Genomic DNA, 6,534 nt, shown 5'->3' on the forward strand with positions numbered 1-6,534 from the left:
CGAAGAACACATATGCTAAGACTCGCCGAGTCGTATGAACAACTCGCCGAGTTTGTTCTTAATCTATGAAGATTCCCTTGGACTCGCCGAGTCAGGGCATTGACTCGCCGAGTCCTATCATGAGTGAGTTCAGCTTCCAACTCACCGAGTCACCCCCTGTGACTCACGGCTCAACTCGATACATCTTAAAGGGACCAGTTCAGTGACTCGCGACCAGACTCGTCGAGTCACATATATGACTCGCCGAGTCGCAGCCATGCATCCATCAAATACACCGATTTTCTCGATTCCAGTCCATGCCATTCACAGATCTGGGCTTCTAGGACACAAATCACACGTAAAGTTTCCAACTTTACGTGTAGATATTCACCAATATGGATTTTAAGGCTCAAAGTGCACCAAAAGAGGTAGATCTAGGGCTTTCATGCAATATGACCCCATAAAGGCACTAGATCCAAGTTCCAGGGACTAGATCATGCCTAGATCTAAAGGCTAACAACTTATTATCACCCACAAAGCACAAACAAGCTTGGGGAAGAGCCCAAGAAGGACTCCAATGAAGCAAAAAGAGATTACAAGCTTGAAAACAGAGGGGAAACGAGCTATACCTCAAGGAATATGTTGAAATGACACAAAGATGCCTGATCCCCTTCTCCTCTTCTTGATCTACACCTCTTTCTCCTCAAAACCTTCAAGAACACACCAAGAGCACTTCAATCTCTCAAGGAATTAAGGGGAAAACGATGTTGGGGAGTTCTGGGGGGAAATGGGGACGAGTTGGGGCGGAATGAGGGTTTAAATAGGGTGCAAACCCTTGAAACTTAGGGTTTCATCCAGCAGCGGTGACTCGCCGAGTCCAGGATATGGACTTGCCGAGTCGCCCACATAAACGTGTCCTGAGTCTCGTCCCTACTCGGCGAGTCGGACCTTATGACTCGCCGAGTCCAAGGCTAAAATAGGGCAATGCTCAAATAAAATTCACATACCGGAAACCAGGTGCTACAAATCTCCCCCACTTATTTTAGACTTCGTCCTCGAAGTCTGCTGCCCGGTCCTGAAACAGCTCGGGGTAATGCTCCATCATCTCATCCATCGGTTCCCAAGTCCATTCCGAACCCTTGCGGTGCTGCCATTGCACCTTTACTAGTTCTACCCTCTTGTTTCTCAAAGCCTTTGTCTTTCTGTCAAGTATTGCGACTGGGCGCTCAATGTAATTCAAGCTGTCATCAACCTGAATATCCTCCAATGGTACTACTGCTGAATCGTCCACCAGGCACTTCCGCAGCTGCGAAACATGAAAGGTGCTGTGGATCTGACTGAGCTCGGCTGGCAGGTCCAGCCTATACGCCACCTTGCCCACCCGGGCTGCAACCCTGAACGACCCGATGAATCTTGGGCCCAACTTGCCCCGCTTCCTGAATCGAATGACACCTTTCCAAGGCGACACTTTCAGGAGAACCGTATCCCCGACTTGGAACTCCAAGTCGGATCGACGCCTATCGGCGTAGCTTTTCTGCCGACTCTGTGTAGTCTGAAGTCTGCTCCGAACCTGCTGGATCCTCTCGGTCGTCTCTAGCACCACCTCAGTGCTCCCCATGACTCTCTGGCCAACTTCACCCCAACATATCGGGGTTCTGCACTTCCGCCCATACAACATCTCGAACGGTGGTCGGTCAATACTCGCGTGATAGCTGTTGTTGTAGGAGAACTCAGCCAAGGGAAGATAGGTATCCCAGCTACCACCGAAATCCAACACACACGCCCGCAACATGTCCTCCAACGTCTGGATGGTCCGCTCACTCTGACCATCTGTCTGCGGGTGAAAGGCGGTGCTGAAATGCAGACGAGTGCCCAACTCGTCATGGAATTTCTTCCAAAATCTGGAAGTAAAACGCACATCCCTGTCCGAGATTACCGATACTGGCACTCCATGCCGTGCCACAATCTCCCTGATATAGATGTCGGCCAATTTTTCGGCCGATATGCTCTCCTGGATTGGAATAAAGTGAGCACTCTTGGTCAATCTATCCACGATGACCCAAATCGAATCCACTCCACGTGCGGTCCTGGGAAGCTTTGTGATAAAATCCATCGTGATATCTTCCCATTTCCACAGTGGGATGTCCAACGGCTGCATCTTGCCATGCGGTCTCTGATGTTCGGCCTTGACCTTCCTGCAGGTCAAACACCGCTCGACGTACCATGCCACATCCCACTTCATGCAAGGCCACTAGTAATCCGGATGAAGATCCCTATACATCTTCGTCGCCCCGGGATGAATAGAAAATCGGGACTTGTGCGCCTCCTCCATCAAAATCTGACGCACGCCACCGTGATACGGCACCCACACCCTACGGTGTAGTGTCAAAAGTCCTCTGCCATCATAATCAAAGGAGGAAACCTGACCCACCACACGCTCGCTCTTCCTATGCTCCTCCTTGATAGCCTCCTGTTGAGCCTCCCGAATCTGCTCCAATAGGGGAGTCACCACGGTCATCCTCAAGCAAACGTCCCTGATCGGCACCGTCTTGCGGCTAAGCGCATCGGCCACCACATTGGCCTTCCCCGGGTGGTAAAGGATCTCGCAATCATAATCCTTCACCACGTCCAACCACCACCGCTGCCTCATATTCAGATTCGGTTGGTCCATGAGGTACCTCAAACTCTTGTGGTCCGTGTAGATGGTACACCGAACCCCGTAAAGGTAATGTCGCCAAATCTTGAGGGCAAAGACCACCGCTCCCAACTCCAAATCGTGCGTCGGGTAGTTCGCCTCGTGAGGCTTGAGCTGCCGCGAAGCGTAGGCAATGACATGCCCCCTCTGCATCAGAACTGCGCCTAACCCCGAAATGGACGCATTGCAGTAAACCACAAAATCCTCTACGCCCTCAGGCAGGGCTAGGATCGGCGCCTCACACAATTTCTGTATCAGCATCTCAAACGCAGCCTACTGCTCGGGTCCCCACCGAAAGACCACGACTTTCTTCGTCAGTCGTGTCAGGGGTACGGCTATCTTGGAGAAATCTTGGATAAATCTCCGATAGTAGCCTGCCAATCCCAGGAAGCTCCGAATCTCAGATGGAGACTTCGGGACCTCCCATCTCATCACGGCCTCGACCTTGGCCGGATCAACCAGAATCCCATTCTGGTTGACGAGGTGTCTAAGGAATTGCACCTTGCGCAACCAAAACTCACACTTGGAGAACTTGGCATACAAGCTCTCCCTCCTCAGGGTCTCCAATACCTCCCTCAGATGCTCCTCGTGTTCCTCCCGAGTCTTGGAATAGACCAAGATATCATCGATAAAGACTATCACAGACCGATCCAACATCGGTCTACACACGCGGTTTATGAGGTCCATGAACGCGGCAGGAGCATTGGTGAGCCCAAACGGCATCACCACGAACTCGTAATGACCATAGCGCGTCCGAAACGCGGTCTTCTGCATATCCTCCTCCTTAACCCTCATCTGATGATAGCCCGAACGCAAGTCAATCTTGGAGAACCAAGATGCTCCCTGAAGCTGGTCAAATAGGTCATCAATCCTCGGAAGCGGGTATCGGTTCTTCACCGTTACCTTGTTCAGCTCCCGATAATCTATACACATCCGATGCGACCCGTCCTTCTTCCTTACAAACAAAATCGGGGCTCCCCAGGGTGAACTGCTCGGACGAATAAATCCCTTGTCTAGCAGCTCCTGCAGCTGCGTAGACAGCTCCTGCAGCTGCGTAGACAACTCCTGCATCTCGGGAGGAGCCAACCGATACGGTGCTTTGGCTATCGGAGCCGCACCGGGAATGAGGTCAATCCTGAACTCCACCTGTCGCTCTGGAGGTATCCCAGGTAGTTCCTCCGGGAAAACATCTGCAAAATCTCGAACCACCGGGACCTCGCTCATGGTCGCCTTACCCGCCTCCCGGGTATCCATCACATACGCGACATATCCCGCGCATCCCTGCTGAAGGTAGCGCCTAGCCCTCGCTGCTGAACATACAGTGGGTCCACACTGCGGCCGTTCGCCATGAATCACTAACTCTCCCCCGCTTGGGGTCCTGACTCGCACTAGCTGCTGCGCGCAAACTATCACTGCCCCATTAGGGCACAACCAATCCATACCAATAATCACCTTGTTCCCACGCAACGGGATGGGAACCAAGTCTACCAGGTAACGCTCCTCAAACAGTCGCAGGACACAATCTCGAAACACCATCGATGCTCGCACCGATCGATCGTCAGCAATCTCTACCTCTAACGGGCAATCTAACTCGCCTGAGGTCTCATGAAATCTCTTGCTAAGAGCAAGAGAAACGAACGATCGGGATGCACCCGAGTCGAACAATACCTGAACCGGGATGCCGTTTACATGGAACGATCCTAATACACATGTATACATACGGAGCACATATCAATACCATAACATCATAAAACAAAAGATAAAAGAAAAGAATCATACCCGTCACCACATCGGGCGCGGCGCGTGCCTCCTCGGCAGTCAACTGAAATGACCGACTCCTCACCACTGGAGCCTCTGCCTTGCCCTGCCGACCATCCGTGATCCGCAGGGTCGCTGGAGCCGGCGCCTTCACTGGCGCTGCAACTGACAACTGGGGGCAATTGGCCTTCTTGTGGCCCCTCTGGTTGCAGTGAAAACACAGCAACTCGGATGTCTGAATAGCTGAAACTGGAGCAGTACAATCCCTGCTAAAGTGCCCTGTCTTGCCGCACTTATAGCAGCCTCCTGATCCCATCCTACATATCCCCACGTGCGTCCTGCCGCATTTCCCGCAGCGGCTCGATCCTGAATGACCTTTCGATCTACCGTCTGATCCCTTGGGCTTCTTCCCCGAAGCCCCTCCTGCCTGACCGTCCTCTAGTTTCCGTTTCCGGATGTGCTCCAAATCTATCTCCCTCTCCCTAGCCCTGACAATCATAGAGTCCAGGGTAGGACAAGCCGAAAAGCTAACATGCTCCCGGATGTCAGCTCGTAACATATCATGGTAACGAGTCCTCCTCATATCCTCGTCACCGGCATACTGGGGCACCAATAAAGCCCTCTCCCGGAACTTGGCGGTGATCTCCGCCACAGTCTCCGTCGTCTGCCTCATGTCTAGAAACTCCCTGGCCAGCTGCTGAAGCTTGACCGCCGGTGCAAACTCTGCCCTGAACCTAGTCACAAAGTCCGACCAGGTCATTGCCTCGATAGCTGAGGCTCCGAACGAGTCACCCACTGACTCCTACCAATCCCGGGCTCGGTCCTGTAAACACCCTGCTGCGTACCTCACCTTCGACCCTTCGGGGCAGAAGCTAGTCAACTGGGCAGACTCGATATCTGCAATCCACCACATGGCGACAATGGGGTCCTTCACCCCATGGAAATCTGGCGCACCACTGCCCCTGAAGTCCTTGAAGGACAGTGTGCGAGATCCTGACTGGCTAGAGGCTAAATCGCTCCTGAATGCCCGTAGGCGATCCTCCATCAACTCTATGATCCCTTCCTTGATCGACCCAAAGAGAATGGGGGTCGACTCAAGGATGCCCCTGGTGATCTCCGACGTGATGAACTCACGTAGCCTCTCATCAATCGGCTCGGTGCCTGATCCCGAACCTGACCCCTCTCCCGAACCGCCATCTGTCGGTCTCGGTCGAAGTACCACCATTATGCAAAACATCATAATAATCATTAGTGATACTGCTACTTTCTGAGGGATCTCAACTACTTACAGGTTCCTTGGTCTCATCTTGGACTTCCTCGGCTCGGGTACGGATCCTCTGCTTTCAGTAGTACGGGCCCATACTACCTTCCACATCTATCCGTACCTTCTCCGAGGAATTCCTCGACTTCACCAGATCCCCTTTACTACTGCTACTCTCTGCTATTCTCATCCTAGGCTTGCCCTAGGGAAAACTCAAGTTCAACACGACTGGTCCTCAGCTGCTGTAGGTCTCCTCATAATGCCAGTTAGCCACCACCTAAACACCATCACGTGTGATGAGGATTAGATAATCCTTCAAGTAAAAGATCCGTCCCTACAACGGTTGGACTCAAACAAGAGCTGCGCAATAGGGCCAGTTCCAGTACTTTGGAATTGTTCAAACCTGATTACATGTGGTGTGACGTGTTCACCTAGTGGCTAACTCCCATTACTCAGAACCCCACCAAGCACGAAGCAAGCAACATTCGGATAAGGGGAAACAGACTCAAGCCAAAACTATTCTTATAACAAGAAACGGCACTAGCATAGGATGCTAAGCTCATACTATCAGGCATAACCTAAACAGGCTATCCTACTGCTGTCTACTCAATTCTAGCATGCAATACTCATAAAGCTGTAACACATAAGCAGGCACATAAGGCATCACTCCTAGATCCTTAGCCCTATTCTAGCATGCGGTTCTACGTAAGCTGATAAACATAACATAAACTTGTATGGGTACTATGGGGAATACTTACTTGAGCTCAGCTGGTCACGCACGTCACACACTTCGCTCTTTCTTATGACTCTTTTACGAGTTTTAGAGAACATTTTCTTTTGG

This window comes from Lactuca saligna, chromosome 9 (assembly GCF_052625555.1).
Source record: "Lactuca saligna cultivar CGN05327 chromosome 9, ASM5262555v1, whole genome shotgun sequence".
Classification (NCBI taxonomy): Eukaryota; Viridiplantae; Streptophyta; class Magnoliopsida; order Asterales; family Asteraceae; genus Lactuca; species Lactuca saligna.